Here is a 9,096-nt window from a genome sequence, read left to right on the forward strand (position 1 = left end):
GGGTGGGTGGGTGGCGAAGTTTTGTGTGAAAAATTGATATCTCGAGTATAATTTAACCATAGGATAATGTTCCCCCGCCGTATTTTGAATGCCAGGCAAGCGCGGTGGTGCTCCCTACAGTTCCCGCTGGGAGATATTGCGCAAGCGCAGCGTACAGGCTTTGATTTTTTAAGCCTGCGTCTACACACTGGTACCGATGCAGCACTGTAATAGGGTTGAACTGTCCGGCCCGCTAGCTCAGTTGGTTAGAGCGTCGTGCTAATAACGCGAAGGTCGTAGGTTCGATCCCTGCGCGGGCCAGTTTTTTTTTATTTTGTGCTTAGAGACTCATCTTCCCCCACTGTATTTTGCATGACAGGTAAGCGAGGCGGTGCTCCCTGAAGTTTCCTCTAAGAGAGACAGCGCAAGCGCCGCGTCCAGGCATTGTTCTTCTAAGTGAGTCTAAACACTGGCACCGATGTAGCACCATAATAAATGTCCCTGTGGTCGGGCCGCTATCTCAGCAAAGACAAGGCCGAATGCAGTGTATGGCGCGAACCTTCAATGCGCATTGTTATGTGGGCATAAGTCATGGACTGGGCTTTCCGGGGGGGGGGGGGGGGAAGGGGGGGAAGAGGGGGGGGGTCTGCATGCTTTCAATTAAACAGAGTTTCGGTGTCAGGATTAAATCCGTCATGGTTTGTCTTGCATGGCGGTTCATAGTATGTGGTTTTCTATTTTTGTTGCGTGGTTGGTGTGTTGTAGTTGTGTGTACGCCGACAAGAGCAGACAAAAGGAAATGGTTTTCAGAAAACATTCGTGGACGGCTACACACCGAACGTATTTTTATTCTTATAGGAAATTTATTTGCGCATGCTCTGGGCATTGCAAGTCTATTGACATGCCATTCCACGACGTGAGTATACTGGTGTTACAAGAACTAGTAAAGTGTCGTTTGGAAGACGCTGGGAATGCACTGCTTGGCGTAGAAGACGGGCTTTTGACCCATTTTGGAAGTGTAATTCATGCCTGTTTGGATCGAGCTTATGTTTAATATAGCTCTTATCCGATTGCGTAACACCCACGTCGTTTAGCGAAACCTCTCTCGTTTCTTTTTGACACGGTAAAGCAAAAAAAAAAAAAAGCAAACGTGTTTAATTGGACCATTCGGAAAATGAATATTAAACAATTAGAAGAGGAAGAATTTAGGACTGAACTAAATGAAAAAATAGCAGCATCTCCACTCCGTGGATGATGACGAGGGTGCGGAGTACGGCGACTCGAAATGACATCCAAGTTGCGCCACGAGTGACATCCGATTTGCGCCCCGCCTGTCATTCGATTTGAGCCGTGAGTTGCACCTTGATTATTCCCTAAATGAAACTGCAACTCACAGCTCAAATAGAATTTCGCTTGATTTTCTCCTGATGGTGGTGTGCGCATGGATGGACGCGGACGGACATTAAAAGATCCTAAGGTAATCCGCACCGTTACAAGCGAGGGAGTACGCCGTTTGACTCTCGCGTAGTAACTCACGATCGAAGCCCAATGGGTTAGACGAGTGACACTAACTCTGTCTGGTCTACCAGACACAGGCTCGAATCCTTCCGGTGCCTGTGTGATTTTTCGCGGTTGTAATTTCTATGCGCGCGGACGCGGGCGGATATTGTACGGTCCTAAGGTACTCCGAACCTAAAAAATGCGGATATTACAAGAGGAGAGAACCAGCTGAGCATCTAGGTAGGAAATTTTCAAACATGAACTGCGGTAGAAAAATCAAGCTGACGGATGTATCTTGAACGCAGTGAAAGGAACTTCTGCGTAACAACCTCGTATCACTTACTAGCGAAGACTGCTAGTCACCTGCATTAGTTATATATAAGTGTGAGATTGAAAGGGTGAAGTCACAGCTGCAAGTGATAGATCAGGATAAGTACCATGGACCCCTGTGACCACAAGGACGGTAAAGCTGCTTTTTAGGGAAGCATTCACCAAGCAAATCTTGCAATAGAAAAAAAGGCACGCGTTTCGAAATCAGGTAGCCAAATTTGAAAACCGTAGAGTATTAACGATGGATCAGGCACAAACTGAAGATGCCTTTAGTGAGTTTTACAAAGCACTCTTTTTTGTTCACAAGCTCGATGCCAATAAATTAAAAGTCGACTTCTCAAACTAAATGTCTACAATAGAAGGCGATTCAATTAGTATAAACGAAATGAGTCCCATTGACGAGTTAAACGCCAGAAAAAAAAAAAAAAGAAAACATCAGGCCAGGATGGTTTAGGATCGTGTTTCTAGAAGGCTTTTAAAGACACACTCAGCCAAGTGTTATCTGAAGTTTTCGGTGTAGCGTATAAAAGCAACAGACTTCCACCATCTTTCACTTAATATCAAACAGTCTCATTCAGAAAGCAGAACATGTGATTAATCACGAAAATGTGTCAGCATATTGTGCAACTAGTCTGCCGAATATAGACTATGTATTAATGAAGGTCTTGGCAGCTAGTTCGTAGTCGGTGGTGAGAGAAATATTTGGACTGCACCAGACATGTGGCATTATGTCGCCCGAACTACCCTTGAGTGTTCCGACAGCCTAGAACAAGCCAGCAGTGCTACAAATAGATGTGGGAAAAGAATTAGACAAATTTACCGACGAACTGCTGGGAATAATTTCGGACCACATAAACCTAGGGAAAATGATCACAGATGGTCTACGCATGGCATGCAGAGACTGTAGTACAAGTCCGGTGGTCAACAAGTCAGTCGGCTCTCCAATTCAGATCCGCCGCTCGGCACGCCAGGGGTGCCCGCTGTACTCGTTGCTTTTTTATACATCTGTTGAAACGTTCTGCGCAAACATCCTTAAATGAGTACTGACGCCAAAATTTTGTGTTCCTTTTTTATTGATTTTATCATAGCCTGGATAAGCCGTAACATGGCCTGGCGAACCCGTAACGGCACTTCAACTACTTCAGCGTGCGATATTTAATTACATCGAACGGCCTCAAAGTCGTCCCTTTTGGTTTCCCGCGCTTCGATCCCGGAGGGCGCGTGTGACAGAACCACGGAATGACCTCACCGTTTTGTGCGGACATCAAAACACCGCAAAGGCCGGAGTAAGCGTTGTTTCGATTGCACCGCCGCCGGAGGTGAGCTGGCTGAGCGGACGAGCTGCCCGAAGGCGACAGGCGGAAATTTGATGACCGCTTTCAATAAAAGACGTGATGGCGGCTTCTGTTCTGAACTTTATTATCGGCTCCTTTCTCGCGTGTGGAACTCTATTTTTTGGCAAGAGTGTCTTGCTGGGCAGCGGTTATGCCCGTTTCTCTGGCTACGCGTATCACTTCATGAACGCGCCAGCGCCCAATCGCGGCTCACCTGGCCGCGCGCGTGAAGTGACGTCACGAGTTTCTGACGAGCGTTGGAGGCATACTGGTACGTCACTTCTTTCCCCTCCCACGGAGTGATGTCACGCTGATGTCCATTTGCTGCGCATTGCTCCGCGCGCTGTTCCGTCGGCGCGATAAATCAGATCAAAACTAAGTATGTTCCACGCGTCGCAGGCCGCTCATGTTTCAGCCGGGGTATCGAGTAAAGGAAGCGAACTGTGTAATAATATTAACACTGAAAATTCGAGTCAGTACCCCTTTGAGAATGGTATTATTCGTCGGTTTTTGTTCGAGTCTTGTGAAGTCCGCGTCCTCGCCTATGAAGACGAAAATGGTTTTTCGTTGCCAGGACACGAGTATTCATAAAAGCTTAAGCATTAAAGACGTTCTGCCATTACGCAGGCAGTCACGTCTATTGGAACAATTCGCTGGTATCAACAGGCTAGACACGCGAGGGATATGCTTAGGGGTACCTCTAAAAAAATATTGCGACAGTGGCCCTTCCTGGCGGAGGCAAGCCACCTAAATCCGCGATAAAGCCGAGAAGTGGGGAGGTAAGCAGGTCTCTGTTCGCGCGTGCGACTGGGTGTAAATTTTTGTTTGCGTCAAATTTCCGGCTCACGTTTTGCATTGCTCGCATGCTAACGTGCAAAGAGTGCGCACGGTGTTCGGTGTTTTTGTTTGGTGTTCCACGTGGAAGCGCACAAGTCGGACCAACTTTTCTCGACGAGGGAATTGGGGGGGAAAGTCTTTCTCTGGCGCACCTTTTTCAGCGTCAGGTTCTATGCGCCATGTGCGGGTCCCTTTTTTTTGCTCACCGTGTGTCACGTGTGTCTAAGTACAGTTTAGCCCGAATTGTTTGTTACCTGTTGTGTTTACGACGGTGGCAATCGTGGCTACTTACGTGGGGTTGTACTGGCTGCAAGATTTTTGTTTTAAAGGTTTTCTTTCGATTACTTTGCGGTGGTGTCCCGGAAAAAGCTGCATGGAGACCCTCTTGACACCAACGTTACTAGAAACGTTGGTTGAGACGACCTTGCCGATTATCTGTAGAGATTCATATACAGTGCAGGGCCAGGGTAATATGCATCTGAGCGTGTAAAAAAATGGCTGAGCAGTATTGCGCCAAATCCTTTTTCTTAACTTGGATGATCGAAGACGGTTTGTTTGTTCCTTGGGGTCTGGACTGCTTGCTTTATTAAAGCCTGAAACCATAGAGCGCGCGTTCATAGACCGCCGGGATGGGGTGTTTCTTTGCGATGTGTTGCAGGGAGGTCTAAAAAGGATTCTCCGATGAATAGCCACGGCATCAGGTTCTTGCGCCTTTTGAAAATGATGATGACGTGCCCTATGATGTTGTGATGCTACAGGCTCTGCATAGTATGTGGAAATTTTCAAAGGCAGTTCACCATAGTGATGTTGGTGTAAGCATATAGTTGTTCTATCAAAGTGTACGAGACATCGTGGAAATGTTTAAAGCACAACTTTATCCGCCAGAGTGGTTGAAAGAGTTAGGAAGTGAGGCGAGCCGTCGACCGTTTTAACAATGACACACTAGTAGGAGACGTGCTGGTGATTTTTGTTTCGTTTGTAATGTGTCTGTTTTTGTGACTTGTATGTAAAAACCAGGCAAGGAAGAAAAAAGAAAAGAACCCTGCTAGCTCATTTGGTTGAAGCGTCGAGCTAATAACGCAACTGCCGTGGGTTCCAACCCTGTGCGGGCCAGTTTTTTATTTTGTTCAGATGACTCTCTCTCTCTCTCTCTCTCTGTCTCTATGAAATAACTAGTCTTTGGTAACTCACTCTGCTCCATTACAAACAAAAAACACGTTTCTTAAGAATACAAAAATGCAACAAATATAAAAGAAACTCAATTTACTCGCAGCATACGTAGTAGTCAGTGTGCTGATTGCACGTTAGCTTTGAAGATATATGACCAAACTGAACTAGTGGCCCGGCTACAATGGTCCAGTCATATGTCCTGGCGGTGGATTAGTTCGGCAATCGCTAATCGTTCAAAGATAGTTCTGTGACGTCATAGAGATTTCACCAGAAAGAGGCGGGGGAGCGGCAACGGCTTCATATGTTTTCCTGAATATCTAGATTTTTTAAAGTTTGCGTTAATTGATTGATGATTGATTATGGGGTTTAACGCGCCGAAACTGCACAAATTATGAGGCTTGCGGTAGTGGGGGGCTCCGGATTAATGTTGACCACCGGGAAATCTTTAACGTGCGCCGAAATCTCGAACACCCGGGCGCTTTTGCTTTTCGCCTCCATCAGAAAAGCGGCCGCCACTCTCCCCCTCTCCTCTCCGATAGCGAACACTCTCTCGCGAGGGGCATTGGATTGGATTGGATTGGATTGGCTTAGCTTGGCTTGACTTGGATTGCATTGGATTGGATTTGGATTGGATTTGGATTGGATTGAATTAAAGTGGATTGTGTTGGATTGTGTTACGTCATAGCCGCGGCACTTTCTCTGTCCGCGGTCTCCTCTCCTTCGGGCGCGCTGCGCATATAGCCGGTGTGCCACTCTCCGACGGCCTTTCGGTCGACGGTTGCTCTGCGCTTGCGCTTGAACCCCCCTCAGCGTCGCATCACACCAGGGTTCCCGCGAGGGAAAGGTGGGCGTAATTTTTTTGTTTTGAAGCCAAAATCAACGAAAAAAAGTATAATTTTTTTCTTGTTCATCGTACATTAAGCTTATAAAAAACTACTGGAGGTTCAGTTTTGTAATAACAAAACAAATTTTATGAACCATCTACGGTAATATTGTTGCGTTTTTTCAGCCACAGCAAACGTTCTAGCCTGTTCATGAGCCATGCCAAGGACAAGTGGAACGTACCTGCCGGGTACATGACGGAACGCTCGCTGAAGCGCGGCTCCCCTAGACAGTGGCGCCAGATTTTCCTCTAGTATATATTAGTATGAAACTCTATGTTCCACCCATCCTTTTTTTTTTTGCAGTCAGCACTTTTATCGTTTTTTACGAACCTCAGGTGCACATCACCAAGTGTAAAACCTAGTGCTTCGTTTGGCATTCCGGTTACCATGTATTAAGTATGTTGGTGAGTTCCGCGAATGACTTTATTCGCTGTAGGGTACGTCAATGTTTGATATATCACAAAAACGCTGTCCTGCTGCGATTAATTGCTCATACTGGTCGCCGTCCACAAGCAGCCATCTAAGTGCTCCAAATACAACGCGCTCCGTGTGTGATTACCGCGAATTATTTTTGGCGTTCGTGTTTTGCGGGCTTTATAAAACCCCCATCAAACCACCTGTCTTCGTCTTAGTAATATCATTCCCAGCGCGGATACGGTCTGTGACCTCCACTCCTAATATTACTCATCCCGACAAGCTGTTTGCGGCAGTTATCGCCCCTCCTTCTATGACTCAGCGACACGCGCACAGGCTGCATCCTGTCCCTTTTTATTAGGCCGCCAGAACCAGGCCACAACTCAACGCTGTTCTTCGTATCAAGGGGTACGTGGTACGGGACCAGTCGCCGTACCAGCCACGAAGGAGGTGTTGAACCCACACTCGCAACAGGCAGTGGCAGCTCGCGAACATCCTGTGATATTGGTGAAAGGTGTGCGCGACACGCCTTGTTAAGCGGACGCAGACGTGAAGTTTTCATCATCACCAGCCTATCTACGCCCACTGCAGGGAAAGAAAGGCCTCTCCCATCTCCAATTACCCCGGTCCTGTGCTAACTGCGGCCAATATATCCCCGCAAACTTGTTGATCTCATCAGCCCATCTAACGTTATGCCGCTCCCCGCCACGCTTGCCTTCTCTAGAGATTCACTCTGTTACCCTTATTGACCAACGGTTATCTTGCCTTCGCATTACATGCCCTGCCCACGCCCATTTCGTCTTCTTGATTTCTACTATGTTTTTAACACGCGTTTGTTCCTTGACCCACTGCGCTCTCTTCTTGTCCTTCAATGTTACGTGAAGCGAAGTGAAGCACATAAAATTCACGACGCAAGCGAAGTTGCCCAGTGACGCGAGACATCGCTACCGCATGCCTAAGTATACGATACGCCAACAGTGGAGGGTGACGCGGGCGCAGAAAACTCGTTACAACAGCAACGAGGAGACGGCAGCCTTAACGACGCGAAAGCAGGGTACCCGTTCTACGATAATAGCCGTAGCGGTCAGGGCTTCAGGAGTTTCGAAGAACTCGCCGAAAGCGTGACAATTGCCAGAGTCAGGAAAGTTCGAATAATTAACGGTCACGGAAGAACAATGTTACGATTGGCAAAGTAGTTGTCCACGAAGAGCAGCCCATTGTGGTATTTTGTATTTGCTTTGCCAGCGCGGGCCGTCCATTACGTTTGCAAATTACGGTTGCCCTTCGGCCAACAACATCCTAGCCATGAAGAATGGTCCTCGATTTCGCGTAAAAGTTGCCGCGTACAACCACCCCATCCGCGTTGAGTTTAATTACAATGAACTCATTCAAAATAAACAATGCCTGCGTGACTGGGCTATTACGTTGTCGAATAAATAATGCCAACAAAGCTGTAAAGATAGTGCGGGTTTACTGCCGCAAAAGCCATAAACATGAGGGGTTAGTGTTGTTCCGGGCGTGCTCAAATAGCAGCGTTTCCGGAAGAGTATGCCGCCGTTGTAGCCTGCCAGTTAGGACTTGTAACGGTTTTCAAGGATTCGTGAGCCTCAACATAAGCTTTAAACAGTTTCGTGACGGAACGCTGTGGGTACAACCAAGCTGCTTCAAAGTAATTCCTGACTAGACGCGGGACGCTGGCAAGCCTCGCGCGGGCTCCATCGGTCAAGACAATTCGGTCAAAACGATGGGTCATTCGCACAAGGCAACGCAATAGCCAATGAAGGCTCGAGGAGCATCGAGGAGGTGCGATTGAGATTGTCAGGGCATCGTGACACCTCTCACGTGCTGGAACCACCGAAACAGGCTACCGTAATTTCGGGCCAGGGGTCTGAGCGAAGCTGATTCATCATCATCAGCAGCAGCATCATCCTCAGCCTATCTATGCCCACTGCAGAGCAAAGGCCTCTCCCATTAATCTCCAATTATCCCAGTCCTGTGCTAACTGCGAACAATTACTTCCCGCAAACCTCTTTCTCATCTGCCCATCTAACTTTCTGCCGCCCCCTGCCACGCTTGCCTTCTCTAGGGATCCACTGTGATACCCATAATGATCGACGGTGATCTTTCCTTTGCATTATATGCCCTGCCCACGTCCATTTCTTCTTTTTAATTTCTACTAATATGTCCTAAACACGCGTTCGTTCCCTGACCCACACCGCTCTCTTCTTGTTGCTTAATGTTACACCTATCATTGCTCGCTCAGTCGTCCTCAATTTAAGTTTAAACCTCTTAGTGAGTTTCCAAGTTTCTGCTGATTACTCAAGGTAAAAATTTACACCAACTTCCCGCGAGGGGAACCATGGGGTAGATGCGACGCATCGGGGGTTGCCGTTGCGTTTCCGTTATGTTAGCGATGTCAGCGTGTGGATTGCTGTTGTTGTGTATCCTATTAACGCAGCATGTTCACCCCCGATGCGTCGCATCTGCCCCATGGTTCCCCTCGCGGGAAGATGGTGTAAAGTTTTAACCGAGCGAAAGCTGCGCGCTAACGCACAGCTGGCACGGCGACGGGAGCGAGCGCAGCCGAGCGCAACCTGCGCGCTGACCGCGCTGACGCACAGATGGCGCTGCGGTGAGAGCGGCGGAGC

The 9,096-nt window shown here is 47.8% G+C and overlaps 1 non-coding gene across 1 annotated transcript; it reads left to right on the forward strand.

Annotated features, from left to right (window-relative positions):
- Positions 1–226: 226 nt before the first annotated feature.
- On the forward strand, positions 227–300 carry Trnai-aau (transfer RNA isoleucine (anticodon AAU)). The gene has a single exon. It is a non-coding gene; the product is annotated as a tRNA-Ile (tRNA).
- Positions 301–9,096: the final 8,796 nt, after the last annotated feature.

The sequence above is a fragment of the Haemaphysalis longicornis genome, unplaced genomic scaffold, assembly GCF_048455015.1.
Source record: "Haemaphysalis longicornis isolate Haplotype H1 unplaced genomic scaffold, Haemaphysalis longicornis Haplotype H1 scaffold_5, whole genome shotgun sequence".
Lineage (NCBI taxonomy): Eukaryota > Metazoa > Arthropoda > Arachnida > Ixodida > Ixodidae > Haemaphysalis > Haemaphysalis longicornis.